General features: G+C 40.6%; 1 long non-coding RNA gene across 3 annotated transcripts in view; it reads left to right on the top strand.

Annotated features, from left to right (window-relative positions):
- The window catches only part of LOC102387811, a 24,615-nt gene that overhangs the window by 6,430 nt on the left and 2,206 nt on the right, over positions 1-15,979 (top strand). For 2 of the 3 annotated variants that reach the window (XR_325306.3, XR_003092079.1), the window contains one exon: positions 14,635-14,753. This is a non-coding gene — a long non-coding RNA (uncharacterized LOC102387811). Of the gene's footprint in view, positions 1-14,551; positions 14,754-15,979 lie in introns of all 3 variants that reach the window. The other variant, XR_001359039.2, reaches the window with a different exon arrangement.

Here is a 15,979-nt window from a genome sequence, read left to right as displayed (position 1 = left end):
CAGTGGCCATCGGGGCTTCTGGGGGGCTCATGGCAGAGCCCCCCCACACAATGGGGGGAAGTGGGGATCACCTCACTGCCTGGCAGGAGCTGGTGAGTGCGGGGCTTTTTTTTTTTCTGCTAAGAAAATTGGCTTATTAGAAGAGTCACATTAACACTCAGAAAGTAAGACTACTGTAATTATTATTTCTGGGATGGCTTCATGATTTGCAAGACCTTGAACCTGTTGGGGAAAGATTGCTTTTGGATTTTTCCTCTCTTCTGGGACAACTATGAGACATCTGGTTAGGTGGCAGGGAGTGTTGCTTTCCCTCTTCACCCCACCCGCCAAACAATAAGTTACAATGGTGTCATGGGACCTTAAGGACCCATAAGCAAGACTCAGAAAACTGATTGTTTGTTTAATTGGCAGGGGGAGGGAGAGTGGGGGAGAGGGGGAGGAGTGTTTGCTTTACAGGGCTCCTAGGTGTAATATCAATTTTACACAATCTCTTTGCTATCAATGAAGGCTTAGCATCATGGTAATAGGCATATTCCAACTATGTACCCATGTTAAGTTTGGGTACCCTGTATCTTGGTAAGGGGACACCAGTTGTTGAATCACTGGAGTCAGGGTGCTTTTTACTATACTTTGTATCGAGATCTTGTATACTTTATCAGCATATCTGCACATCTTGGCAGGTATGCCAGTCCCGGATGCTCTTCAGGATACCACTCATATCTGACTTCATTCTCTAACAACAGATTCCAATCTGATACTAGCATGAATCAGTTCTGCAAAGTCTCAGCTATTATTCTGGTTCTGTGTCAGTATAAAAGATCAGAATTTGGGCCAAGCATAAAATGATCTGATATAAATTTAATATGTAATGAAAGTATAAGAAGCTTTGTGCTGTCAAAATGATTTAGCTATGATATTAAAACATTATACCTCTTTTTAAAATGTTTTTACCTGACTGGTTTGACTCCAGAGTTCAGTGTATTCTCTGACAACTTCCCCTACAACTCTTGAAAAATATTTAAGCTCCATTATCTTAGATAGTCTTCAGTTTCCCCACTTCTTCACTTCACAAGAATGGATGTTTTCCAGTCATTCAATCAAGTTAGTAAGAGCATTTCAGTTACTGAAATGTTGCTTAACTCTTCATTATGAATGATGGTTTTTTTTTAGTTGCGTAGCACTAAGGTAAAAGACAAAAGAATGCATTTTGCTGTTCAATAGATCTGCTAAACAATTATTCAGCAGCCTAGATAGCAAATGCCAAGATTCTAGGAATGTAAAAAGAAAGATAATGTTGATTTTAATTTTCCCCCAAAATATACTCTAAATAAAATGTCATTGATCTGGGATTAATTTTTCTAAGTAATCCAGTTGTATTTGATTTAAATGGTTTCTACAGAATCAGAATTTCCCGTCTTCTCTTGGCTTTTGCATGCTGATTTAATAATCACAAATCTCATAAAGTCAATATACGAACTTTGTCGTAAATTAAGTATAAAGTTGTTAAAGCACTTGGTTAAATATAGGTATGTGACTCAGAAAAAAAAATTATTAAAATGGTTTTGGTGGTGCTTGTTATTTCCCCTATTTTCTTTCACTGCTCTGACTTTTCAGGAATGAAGAGTGTCCAAAAAGACTATGTCAAGTGCAGTTCAAGGTCTTTTCCCAGATTTTTTGCTTTAGGATTATTTAGTCTAGACCCTACATTTACTTCCTCCTGCGAGCTACACCCACCTCCTTTTTATCTGGCTGCCCCAGTGAATCAATAGACTCAATTTGGCTCTTCTGGGAAAGGTTTAATACCTTCTAACAGTGAGGTATGTTTCAGGGAAATGCTGCCAGACCCTTAGCAGTTACTGTTTTGGCACACCAAAAGGGATCAAATTATTCCCTGATGTAAATCTATGCTGCAATCTCAATTCTCACTTCCTCATTTCCATATACATACCTGTAGTTGTGCTATAATCTCAAAACATTCATGCAAACATGGAACTTAATTTTTTTTGGAAAAGCAAATAAACTAAAAATTATGGACATGGCTAAATCAGATGGTAATTTGTATTTTGTAAGCATGTTTGTGAATTGTTTTGTTCACTATTTGTTCACATCTAATACATAAGAACACTTAACTGGTCAGTTATTTCTCAGTAGTGAGTCAGTCATACAAAAACCACACAGTAAATTGGTTGGTTCTATCCAGCTCCATTTTTTTTTATCAGTATAAAAATTCAATAAGACTCGCGCCTTGGAAATATACTGAAAAGACAAGTGAAAAAGAATAGTTCTTTTTAAACCTTACTAAGGTAATCAGGAGTCATTCTAATTCATGTCTAGGGATTTCACAATGATTTGACATGGTTGATCTTTAGCTTGTAATTAATTGTCAGAGCTGTTATCAGCTCTAGGAATCAGTTTCTCCTAGGTGGACAAAAATAGCAGTCTTGGTCTTTCAAAGCATTGCCTTTTATGTATGAAATCAATTGCACCAAGAGCATGTTCTTTTCACAAGTAACAAAGTAGAATCATGTTCTATAATGTCATCAGATGTGTTTGAAAATGTTAGCACTTCTCATCATTTCCTGTGCATGTTGAGGGCACGTTAAATTTAGTCACACAAAATACTTGGTTTGAGAAAAGAAATCTGTATTTAGATACTTTTTGTAGAACTGCTACACATCCACTTTAAGTTTGTTGTGATGTAATGTATATTCTAAATCAAAAGAAATGAACTCATCAGGGTGTTGTTTTTGAAATCGGGCAAGCTAATAGGCTTGAATTGATTCTCTGATTTGCTGTTTATACACTTACAGTTCTTTGCTGAAGTTCAGATATATTACTAATGTAATAATTCAATAGAACAAGTAGTAGCATGGTAAAATCATATAGTAAATTAGATGAGTCTTATTTTTCCCCCCAAATGATATCAATTTGTATTTTAAGAAACCAGTATGTGGGGTATGATGGGAACAGAATCCCATTTATTTAATATTTATACTTGCTTAATAAAATACATTTTGGTTTATGATTTAGCATTCATACAATATAAATCTACCTAGAGCTCAAAGACACAATTGTGCCTTATGAAATTTATGCTTGTTTTGTACTTCATTGCTGATATATCCCTGGGCCATCTCTTATATTGCAAACATAACCTGTGTTTTCATACAAAACTTCTTCTTACATGAAGGGAAAAAGGCAGACTTTTTTCTTCAATTAACAATTGTTTATAAGCTTCAGATTTTATTATCTGTGTGTTCTCTTGCAACCTCATGTTAAAGTGTGGGAGTTTGGAGCAAATTATACCTACATCCTTCATGAACATAATGAGCTGCCATCTTCTAAATGGACTCGTTCCATCTTTTGTCATTATGCAATGCCCTAATGAGCACAAAAAATGATAAAATGTGTTTCATGCACTATATCGGGCAATTTGTGGAGATTCAAAGTGGACACACAGGGTAATGTATGTGTCCACCTTGAATCTCTATACTATTTGTAGGTATGTTTACACTTTAAAAAGCAGCCTAATGATGGGGGCTGGGAAATGTGATTCCATATTATGTTAAATAGAAATGAGCCTGCTTATAGCAAATATAATTTTTGCTCTAGCCAAAGACTGAAAACAGCCTTATGATCACTAAATTCAGTTTCCTGAAAGTGGGAATGCGGTGTGTAATGGCTTAGCCTTTTAAGAGCCAGTAACACTTTAAAAGATATCCTCTAATGCAAAAATGCATTATTGTTCTCTTGCAAAAAAGATAAAATACTTATGTTTGTTTCCCTATACATTCTTGATGTACAAAATATGAAGATGAGAGGTGCTAAAATGATATAATTTGTTCTTATTCATATCCTTCTCTCAAATCTGCTATAATATACTTTGGTACACAGCTCCACAACAAGGAAACTCAGATTACAAAAAGGCAATAGAGTTTGTTTCTTTTAAACTTGTTCCATTAATTCCATTGTACACTGGTTTAATATTTCCAGTGTCTACAATTTACAAAACTAGAAAGTAGTCATGCAACCAGAAGATTTACATTTCATGAGGATAAACATACAACTGAAATGTAGAAAGCTGAACCTGAAAAAAATAATGAACCCATTCAACAACAATGGGAGTTAATGGCAATCATAATTTCATAAGAGGGATTTGATTTCATATAATCAATTATGCCCTTCACGCAGGGCATGTGAAAGGTGTGTTCATAAGCCATTGGATGAAATAACATTTTCTTTCATATTAATATCCTTTTTACATCTGTTTTGATTATAACATCCTCTTTGAGGACTTTTAGAGGGCAAGGGGGGGGCGGTCCCAGATGACTGAACAGGGCAAATATAGTGTTCACCTTTAATAAAGCGAAGAAAGAGGACTCAGGGAACTATGACCAGTCAGCCTGACCTCCATACCTGGAAATATCATGGAGCAGGTCCTCAAGAAATCTATTGCGAAGCACCTACGGATAACAAGGTGATCAGAAATGGCCAGTATGGATTCACCAAGAGTGTGTCATGCCTGACCAACCTAACTTCCTTTTATGAGAAGGTGACAGGCTCTGTGGAAGGCCAGGGGCGGTGTGAAAGCAGGGGATGCAATATAGTTCAATTTCAGCAAGGCTTTTGACACTGTCTCTCATGCTCTCATAAACAAGCTGAGAACGTACATACTTGATGAAAGGACTGTAAAGTGGATACATAACTGGTTGTAACATTGTACTCCATATGTGGACATCAATGGCTCAATTTCTAGAAGGAATTGGTATCAAGTGGGGTTCCCCAGGCATCTGCCATGGTCAACTATTGTTAAATATTTTCATTAATGATTTAGATGATGTGATCAAGCCCATGCTTAGCACATCTACAGGATGACACCAAGTTAGGTGGAGCTGCGGATACTCCTGGGGTAGGGCTAGGATCCAGAATGACCTGAATACACTGGAGAAGTGGTCCACAGTCAAATCAGAGGAGATTCACTGAGGACAGGTAAAAAATTCTGCATTTGGGACAGAACAACTACATGTACAAATACAGGCTGTGGAATGCCAGGTTAGGCTACAGTACTGCAGCAAAGGACATGGGGGTTATAGTGGACCATAATCTGAATATGAGCCAAGAGTGTGCACTCTTTGCAAAAAAGCCAACAGCATACTGGGTTTTATTAACAGGAGTGTCACTTGCTGTTACGCATCAGGGCCTGGGTGGTCTGTCTTAATGGTTAGACACCTGAAGTACAGGTGCAGTCCAGATCAGTTCCTACAGACCCAGGGGTCCAGAGGAGTCTGGTATCAAAATTGGATTTGGAAGTTGTAATGAAAGTCAGGACAGGCCAGGGTCAGAAGCCCAAGCTGGAGATGGTAAACTGAGGGTTACCTGGGGTCAGAAGCCAAATCTGAAGGTCAAGCCAGAATCAAGAGCAGAGATCCAGAATTGGGAAATGTCAGAAGCTAGAGTCAGAGCCAGGTGTCAAAACCAGAAGAACAGCAAGGAAGCGCACACAGAGGGTCAGGAGCAAGAACTTTTGTCTTTGTCCAAACAAGGAGACTGTGGGTTGGGCCTAGCTTTTAAGGGTTGGAGTTGCCAGGGCCTGTTGCCTGTGGCTTCAGTGAAGTAGCTGCCCTGATTGCTTCACTTAGCCCAAATGGGACCAGGGCATAGCTCTGGGCTTGCTGCAGGTGATGCTTGTTCAAGAGACCAGAGCAAGTTCTAACTCAGACTGGCTGGGTCCAGGGTTCTGGCTTGGCCTCATATTTGCAAATCAAGGGATGGGATTCTTCTGCTCTGTTCAGCATTGGTGAATCATCACCTTGTATCCAATTTTTAGCCCCACACTTCAAGTAGCATGTAGATAGTTTGGAAGGAGGCCAGCCCAGAGCAACTAAAATGACTAGGGGCCTGGGAGGCAGGACTTAGGTGGAAAGGTTGAAAGAACTAGGGCTGTTCATTCTGTAGAAGAGGAGACTGAGAAGAGGATTTGATAAGTCTTCAAATACCTGAAGGGTGATTATAGAGAGAACTGAGATGGGCTTTTCTTTGTGGCTATAGAAGACAGGACTAGGACAAGGAGCAATAGTCTCAAATTGTAGTAGAGGAATTAGATTGGAGATTAGGAGGTACTATCTATGAGTGTGGTCAAGTCTTGGAACCAGCTACCTGGAGAAATTATGGACTTTTCATCCCTGAAAATTTTCAAGAGCAGATTAGACAGAGACTTGGCTGGGATAGTTTAGTTGGGATGATCCTGTCTTGAACAGGGAACTGGAGTAGATGACCTCATGATGCAATAGAAATGAATTTTCATTAAGATTGTTTCCACTGAAAACAATGGAGTCAAGATAACGTTGCCTTTTCATTCAGCAGGCTTTGGATCAGGCCCCTAAGACCAGAGAAATGAAAGTACACTGATCATTCCATGTGGGCCAGTTTATCTGCTGGTGTAAATTCTAACAAATCTGCGAGTTGTGCCAATTCAAATCGGCAGAGAATTGGTCCCAAACTGCTTTTTTTAAAAAGTACTCCTCTGTAACTGCTAAGGTTTATTATGATATACCTTCATGGAAACGAGGGATAGGCAATATAGAATTTCAGTTCAGATATTAAATTTTTGGGTTTTGTTTTTTTTTAACAAAATATTTTGTATTCGGGTCACCCAAAATGATTTGTGAAATTGCACAACCCCTCCCTGCTCCAACAGACTAAACAAAAAAGTCTGCCCTGGGAAAAGCCTGAGTTGGTTTCAGTTTGTTTTGAAATTCTATTTTTTTGCAAAAGGAGCTTTTATTTGAACCAAAATGACTGATTCTCACTTTATGATTTATCAGGAAAAAAAATTAGTCAAATCCAATTAATTTTTTTTGGTTCAGTAAGCAGACCAGCAAGGATTAGTTAGTCAGCCATTCCCTAACACTTCTAAATTATGTGTGTGCACTTATCAGTTTCTAGGAAACTTAAGTATTGTATATGCCTTGCAACTAGGAAGCAAATTTTGCCATTAGTTGTGTATATCCAGCTTCTATGGACTTCACTGGGACTGTGCACCATAAGGTGCAAGCCACTGCTTGATTATTACTAAGTGTCAGTCACTACACTTCTCCTTACAGCTTGTAGTCTATAATTAACTTTTGCTCCTCTGTTGTATTTTCAGAACAGATGTTCACTTGCAAAAAAGTCTTTCTAAATCAGCCACTGTAACATGCACTAATGTTAGGCATATATTAGAGACAAAGCATTCTCATTTACAACCCTCGCTATTCACACTTGTTAGCAATGCTGTCTCTGTGCTTTCTGAATTCTCAGTTCCTTTGACTTACTAACCTACTGGTATAAAAGTAAGTACATGTCTCCCATGTTAAGGGTCACTGAGTGCTTTTCTTTAATAGCGATCTAAAAATAATTTCTTACTCTATTCTTTCAAGAAACACAGAATTATATAATCACTGTCCTTTACTTTTAAGAGACATCTTGATTGCCTTGGTTAAAGATATTTAAAAAGCATCAAGGCAGACAAGGTTTTTTGGGTAACTCCAATATCTTGTATTAGACCAACCTTAATAGTTGGAAAAATTCTTCTTAGCAAGCTTTCGGGCACAAACGCCCTTTGTCAGGCCGAGGAAACGTCTGGAGATGGTCTCTGTTCTTCCTGGATGGTGTGGTAAAGCAGGTATACCTACTGGCCTCTGCCTGCGTTACCACGCCATCCAGGAAGAGCACAGACCATCTACAGATGCTTCTTCAGCCTGACAAAGGGTGTTTGTACCCAAAAGCTTGCCAAGAAGAATTTTTCTGAGTATTTGAGTTGGTCCAATACAAGATATTGGAGTTATCCAAAGAACCTTGTCTGCCAATGTCCCTAGACCAACATGGGTACGACCTACACCCCCAAAAAGTCTCAATAAATTTAAATTCCTCCATTAACATTGCTAACAATAAATCAAGAGTTGAACAGAGGATGTACTGCAATATACATAGTGGAAAATGAGCACATGTTATTCAGGATGAAGAGACTTAGCTTTGATAGTTAAAATACTCAGGGCCTTGTTACATGGTAATTTTGGGTGGCTCCTTGAGCTCTTAACACCTGAAACTATTTTTAAGCACTCGTTATGGGGCTTAAAATTATGCAGCTCCAGGGCAGGATTCTTTCTGATTCTTGTTATCCAGCTCATGTTACACCAAGGAGTAGCTACTGTAGGCTACACCTTAGTGCAAATATCCCCCTCCATCCTGCTGGCCCAGATCAGGTCCCCTGCCCTCTCTCCTTCAGCACCTCAGATCCCCGCTCACTGTCTGACCTCCCCCTTCCTTATTTGTGGCAATCCCTGCTCTCTGTCCCAAAAGAGCAGGCAGGGAAGGGTTAACCTACCTGCCTGGCAGCCAGGCCACTGCTGTTGCTGCTTTCATCTGGGCTGGGCTTAACTTGTAGAAGGGCAGCAGCAGTGGTGGAGGCCAGGTAGACAGGTTAACCCTTCTCTGCCTGCTCCCCTGGGACAGACAGCACAGGAAGTCACAAGTAAGTGGAGGAAAGCCCTCGGGGCAGGAGAGGAAGCCAGAATTGGAAGGGAGGATTCCTACCTTTCAGTCCTCCAGGCCCCTGCTGGCCTGAACATGTGAGCTCCAAACTTGAGCTAGCACTAGTCCTAGCACCAATCAACATTTGTGAGGCGCGCAGTATAATGTGAAACAAGGCCTTTACTGAACCTTTTTTTCTTGATAGTGGAAAATTCTATATTTTATCCTTGAATGGAATCCAGTCTTAAAACTTCTAACCAAAGAAGAGATGACACAGGATTTCCCAGAGGAGTCTGATTATGGTTGGGGGAGGGGAAATAATAATTTAATTTCAAAAGCTATGTAAGTTCAGCCCCTTCCTTTAATTAGAGATGCCAGACTTGCACAGCCTTTTCTCAAACTATATAGTCTCATTAGGCCTTTTGTAACCTACATGAAGCAACTTTTTTATTTTGTCTTCTCATTCATAGCTAGATGGCAGACATAGCTTTGAAGCCCATGCCCCCTGCCATGTTGCATATATTGTGCAATTAACTGGTTAGTTGCACAATACATTTAGCCCGGTTACATGTGAAAAGTAATTATCAAGCCATAAATCTGTTCATCCAGCTGTAAACAGAGCTAACCAGCTACAAAGTTAGTGCTTGAAAATGTATAACAGTTTTATAGCTGGTTTCTATCCAGCTTGAAATGTTCCATATCCTCTTTTGCGTTCTGTAAATCATCAGTCAAACCTGGAGTAGGATGGGAGTAATGCTGGATCTGAGAGTTAAAATATTGAGAATCAGTCTTCCTTTCCTTCTCCTAAAATCATGATGTAGGTAAAAATGATTAGATGAGAAAAACTGTGCCCACTCACTTTGGGTCTTTATTTGCTGCCATTAAGAAAAAAAGTAGTTGAGATGATATTTTTCCATTTTCCCTCCCAGTTATGAAGGTTAGGAACTTTCACTTACAAATACAAGCTGAAATCCTCATACCATGTTGTGTTTCTACTGGCTGGAACTTTTATCATAGCAATATTTATGATTAAAGCCTTACTAGAACCGGTAACAGTGAAGCTGAGCCTGGGGATCTACTGATAAACAGAACAGTTTACCAATGTACACATGGCATGGGAGGGAAAGGGTTGCAGATATTGGTCTGGCCCTGATGCTAAAATAGTATCTACACAAGTTCATGTACAATCCACACAACATGACTGCTGGCAGTTCATAAGGTAGAAGGACACAGTGCTCAGAAATGGTCTCTGTTGATGCTGGGGGTAGCACAGGTTTGCTCTGCTTTTTTCTGTGGAACTGTGCAGCATTAATCTTGTCCAAAAATAATACATTCACTGAAAAGTGACACACATTCTGTTGCTTTTTATCTCTTTGCAAGACTTGCTGGCTTCTGTGGTGTTGAATCCAATACCCTAAACCTTCCTCCAAATACATTACATGCAGATGTATACTGTAGCAGCTCTGTCCCCAAGGGTGGCCATGACAGCTCCTGATGTGGCTACACAACTCTTGCCCCACTCTAGCTCTCAGGTAACCTCCCTCTTTTCACTCCTCCCACCCTCCCCCTAATCTGCCATACCTTGCTGGAATCCTTAGCTTTAGCCTTGCCCTTGGGCACTAATATGTCATCCTCCTGCCCTTATTAGTGCTTCAGGGCACCAGTTGCCTTATGGGTGGTATTAATGATCTCCATACTCCCCTGTATCTACACTCGTACCTTGCAGGTAGTACTTGGTATAAGTTTAGAAGGGCCCCCCTGACCTATCTACACTTGACCTACTCGGGCTTCAAAACTTTGTTGGGGCTTCAGCCTTACCAGCTTTGTGTCCCCCCTCCCCCCCTTTTTTTTTGGCTGTTGCCCACTCAGGCTTGGTCCACTACCTCAGACCACAGCTTCCAGGCCCTTGGCCCTGGTCTCACCATTCTCAAGCTGCTCATCCCCTTGAGGTCCCTGACCCAGGCAAGTCTGCTCTCCTGCTCCTCAGCCCCCTGGGGTCCCCAACACTTGCAGGGCTCTATGCTGGGTTCTTCTCTGGTGCCCCAACATCCTCCATGTCCTCAAAGCCACAACCCCATCTTCCAGTTAAGCTCAAACTGAAAATATAACATAGATAACAGTAAACCTCTTCTAAATTAAAGTCCCTCCCTACTCTGGGTCAGTGCCCCACCACAGACCATGCTTCCTCCCTTAGCTTTCTTCTTCAAGCTCTATCAGGTGGCTTAGGTGCCTACCAGTCTGTTTTTTTGCAGCCAACTCCCCCAGGAGCTCCTTTCCCTCCACCATGCAGAGCCCAACTGCATGTTTGATCTTGGGCCCTAGCCTTACGTGCTACAAAGCCCCACCCCAACCTGTCAGGTGGCTCTCCAGCCACACACATGGATTTGTGCTTTGGCTTCATGGTGGCCTGCCCTCCTCTGCTGCAGCTTAGCCTTTTTTACCCCTGCCCTGCCTGGGGGCTCTCTTGGCTGTTTTTTGGAGGGTAACTAGCTCCATACACCAAGCTTAGTCTGCTGCACTTTCCCTTTATAGTAACTGGAGCCTCTGGCTCCCTGTTATTAATATAAGTATATATTGTGTATATAGATAGTTACTTTATTACTTAAGAGGAAATGGGACTCCCTAAATTAGCCAAATATAAATTTCACCAAGATATATGCCTTGCACTTAGCCATTTACTGATGACTTAAAAATAAAAATTATGGTCTGGATCCTCTGCAAGTATACAATGAAACTGGTGGAATTATGCTGCTTTACATCAGCTAAACTTGTGGCCTTTTCCTTTTGTCTGCAGAGGAGGTGATGAAACGTGTATTTCATTTTTTTTCTTTTTCTTTCTTTTTTTTCTTTTTTTGCAATTTACCATAATAACAACATTAAAAAAGAACATTTCAAACTTCCTCCTGTGAAGTGTTTGTGATTTGATTTCATTTCCCTGAAGAGCACTTAGGGAAATCGCATATCTCAAGGAAGATGCTGACAGAGGAAGCAGATATGAAGATGGCAAATTAAGAAACCCAATACTACCACTAGGTGAATAGACTCTCCTAAGTTGGCATGCAACTGGCAAATTAAGGAAGCAGATTTTGTCTTCCTTCCAAGGCAATGAAAAAGAAAGGATATTAGGTAAAGCAGAAAAAGACCCAGAGAGCAAATGGGAAAGCCAGTCACTTAAGGTCAGCCTGAGTAATGGAAATTTCATTGTGATAGAGAATTGAGAATGTGATATTTAACTGTTAAAAATCCAAGCTTTCTCACATCAGAAGTTTTATGGAAAGAGACTGTAAACATCATCTATAAAATACTTATTAAAATAGAATAACATTTGTTGAAACAAACTTTTGTTTAAAAAAAAATGTCCTTCCTAGCACAAACATCACTTTTACTTAGGAAATCAAATATTTGGAATAGTAATATGGAAAATATTAGGTTGCAGTTCCTTTACTGCTTTTTGTTTTTTGTGCTCCTACTGCTCCACAGCTTCTGGAATGCATCTTACTTTCAATGGTATTTTTTTTAGGAAAGATGTAGTGGCCTCTAGTGCAACTAAAATTTGATACACTGAACATTAAAGGAAAAGGATGGGCTTGAAATAAACAATGAGATTAATTTCAGGCAGTCACAGCCCAACAAAAACAGTAATAGTTACCTTGTTTTATTTCTAAACACAGAGCCCCATGGTATACTGCTGTAAAACCACTGTAATTGGTAAAAAGACTCATCATCTTTTTAGGGTAGAGTAGAAGAAATGTGAGGCATTAATCCTCTTACAGTGATTTTTTTTTTTTTTTTCCTCTGATTTTTAAAGTAGTATGATCCCATTGTATCAAGTGGATTTACTCCAAACTTATACTTGGAAAAGTGAGAGCAGAATCAGGAGCTTTAATTAGAGTATTAACTGTCTTGTTCTGAAGCAAGTGGCATTTACATATTTTTAGAGGATGAGTGATCCTCTAGTGCAGTGGTTCTCAACTGTTTTCCTACCGGGACTCATTTGCAAAGATCCATGGCCTGTCCCAACCCATGTCCCTCTGGCCCTACAGCCCCCTGTCTCCTCAGCCCTACCAGAGGGGCCCCCACCTGCTTGCGTCCCACTTGGGCTGGAGCACAGTGGTTCATGCAGGCAGCAGCGAAGTGAGTCTGGCCCCAGCATGCGCTGGAGGAAGGAGGTAGAGAGGCCTATAGAGCCTCCCTTTCCCTGGGCTGGGGCTGCCATAATGCATCAGGCAGCCTGATCATGGCCCCTCCTGCCCCTCGAGCAGTATCTCCTGGCTGCCTTGCCCCTGTGAGCACAGGCACTGGTCCTGGTGCCACCAGCCCAGCCATGCAGTTTTCCCCCACACCCTTCCCCCTGTTGGAAGGGCAGACAGCTTCCCACCACCCCTCTGCCCTGCTGCAGCTCACGGCCCTTTGAAATATTCTTGCAATCCACTTTTGGGTTGTTACCCACTGATTGAGACATACTGCTCTAGTGTTGGAAAAGTCCAGAAACTGGAAGGATGTTTTTCCCCCACTTTGTCTAGTTTCAAGATTTATATTTTTAAAAACAGAACATTTACATGTGTAATATTTTCTGATTCTGGACAGCTGCTGCTGTTAATCTTATTCTGGATGTAAACACTGATATTTCCTTTTAGTGTGCAGCACATCATCCAATGTAAGCTTTATCTTAAAACATAGCTTCACGTTAAGTAGAATTAAATGAACCCTTACTCTGCTGATACAGTAAGTCTTCATGTATGCAAAGTCTGATATTACTCTGCTGACTTCTTATTCATTGATTTTTTTTTTTTTTTTTTTTTTTTTTTTTTGTGTGTGTGTGTGTGTGAGACAGATACTTGCAGGCAGATTGAAATTTGTGACCTGCATGTTTGAATGATTAATATCCTGTATTCTGGTTTCTCATGCTTTTGATTTTTTCTTTGATTTATTTTAAGAAAAAAACAAATTCTTATGTTGTAAGATTAACAGAGACAATGGATAGAGAACCTAAGCACAATTCTTAAACGAAATTTAAGAGGAGTATCCAAGAATTTGAATGCTTTAAATACAAATATGCAATGTTAGATGAAATGTGCCTAGTGAAGGCAATAAACTAAGTAGGAACAAATGACAGTGCAGGTATCCCGAATTTATTAAAGACCTAGCAAAGTAAGTATAAAGCAAATTAGTATGGCATCACAGTACAATGTCATTTTAAAAAAATGCAATGCCATTTGATGTACATCCAGAAAGATCTCTTGTCAAATGAGATACAAATATCATCATGCTTTGACAGGTATGATTTAACATGGAATATATTGTATGTCTTCACATTTTGGAAAGAAAAAATAGCATGTGAAACTACCTCTATCTGTTCTTACAGTTTCAGAGGATTAGTTTGAATTAGTATGAGATCTCCAAGAAAATCCCAGGTGTGCCACAGGAAGCAGTTCTGAGGATTTCAATAGGCAGCATTTTTCTCTGAGTAGGATCCCATGTCTTTTTGTGGAATACTGGAAGTGTTACTTAAAGATTCTTTTCAAATTCTAGTTATGTTCTATTTAAGTAAATTCTTCTGTTGTTCTTGTATGCAACATTGTTATTCTTTTCACGTGCTAAATTTGTTTCCTGTCCGGTTCTTGTTGTTGGTATACTGTTGGAATTCTGCCAGGTTCTACACTCAAAGTAGTTCATTTTAGTGGTAGCTGAAATGATTCCTGAAAATAGTTGGGAAAGCACTCCACTCTACTAAAAATGAAAGATGTTCTGTGATTGTGTTTGACTTTGATTATTAAAGATAAACCTCAGATATACATTTGGATTGGATCTGATTTGGATAATCTCTTCTCCCATCCCATACAAGGATCAGATCCTGGGCTTTTGTTTTATATAATAATTAGATTAATCCAACAATTATAGAAAATCCTCAGAAGAGGCAAAAAATATTGCAAAGATTAGAGGGCAGAACATAATGGCCCCACTGAGATTAAGGAGAGTCTTACTGATTAGTCCTTCTCCCCATGGTTTTGTATTATACCTTGGAACTGATTATACCAACAAGAGGTGAGAGACACTGAAACTTGCCATGTCATCACATGGGAAGAACTGAAAACCCAAATGTATAAGCCATATCTGGACCCATAGGCAGATCCAAGAGCTTGAAAAGGGAACAGCAACAATATGGAGCAGGAGCTGTGTGTTGACTTGCAACGAGGGCAGGCACGGGAGCAGGAGCTGGGGAACTTTTTAAGTTCTCAAGACGGGTAAGAATCCTACCTACTCTTGGCACCCCTTGCCTCGACCTCCAGGCTAAGCAGCACCTTCCTTCCCCTCCCATTCCTCCTTTGCCCTGTATACTTACATGGGGCCATTTTCCTGCCTATGGTCTATTTGGGTCTCTGGCAGAGTTTCACTGGGCAGTGTCCACTGCCTCCTTGGACTCTGTTTGAGGGCCAGTGGGCATTGTCTGCTGGGCTCTGCTTGGAATCCCCCCTTGGTATACTCATTTTGAACCTCTGACCTCATTCCCATTCCTGGTTTCTTCTTTAGTTGTACCCCTTAATCACTTGATGTGCACTTAATGCCCCCCAGATTAAGGCAGACAAGGTTCCTTGGGTGAATTTGATATCTTTTATTAGACCAACCCAAATGGTTGGAGAATAGTTATTAAGCAAGCTTTCAGGTTCAAAAACCCTTCGTCAGGCTAAGGAAGCTGCAGCCGTTGGTGTGTGCTCTTCCTGGATGGAATGAAAAGTAAAGAAGCCAGGGGCTGGGCTGGGCTGGGCTGGGGAGTCAGTTGCCAGGCAGATTATAATGTATCAAAAATCCAATGTCTATGTTTAGTCCCTGATCTCTAGTATCCAGCAGGTTGATGAAATGGAGCTCATAGGCTCGTCTCTGGGATGTGTTGTGTAAATTTCCCTTGAGGATCAGGACTGAGAGATTGGAGAGAGAGTGGCCCTCCTGTGAGAAATGTGCCCCCACCGGTAATTGAGTGTTTCTGTCTTTGATGGATTTCCGGTGTGCATTCATTCTGGTGCGCAGTTGTTGTTTGGTCTCTCCTACATATTTTCCATCAGGGCATTTGGTGCATTGGATGAGGTATACTACATTCCTGGAGGTGCAGCTGTAAGATCCTGGGATGCTGATGGCTCTGTTGTGGGGTGTAGTAATAGTGGGGGTGGTGGAGATGTGTGGGCAGGTTTTGCATTTCTTGTCATGGCACGGTCTGGATCCTTTTGGTGTGTTCTGGGGTTGAGGAAGTTTGCTTCTGGTGATGAGGTTGGCGAGGTTCGGTGCTTGTCTGAAGGCTAGGATGGGTGGCTCTGGGAAGATCTTTTTAAGAATAGGGTCTTTTTCTAAAATGGGTTGCAATTTTTTGAGGATTTTCCGTACAGGTTCAAGGGATGGGTGATAGGTCATAACCAGCGGTGTGCGATTTGTGGGTGTTTTCCTTCTGTACTGCAGCAGTTCTTCATGTGGTATCCAG

The sequence above is a fragment of the Alligator sinensis genome, unplaced genomic scaffold, assembly GCF_000455745.1.
Source record: "Alligator sinensis unplaced genomic scaffold, ASM45574v1 scaffold1553_1, whole genome shotgun sequence".
NCBI classification, from domain to species: domain Eukaryota; kingdom Metazoa; phylum Chordata; order Crocodylia; family Alligatoridae; genus Alligator; species Alligator sinensis.
This window is presented reverse-complemented; position numbering and strand designations above follow the sequence as displayed.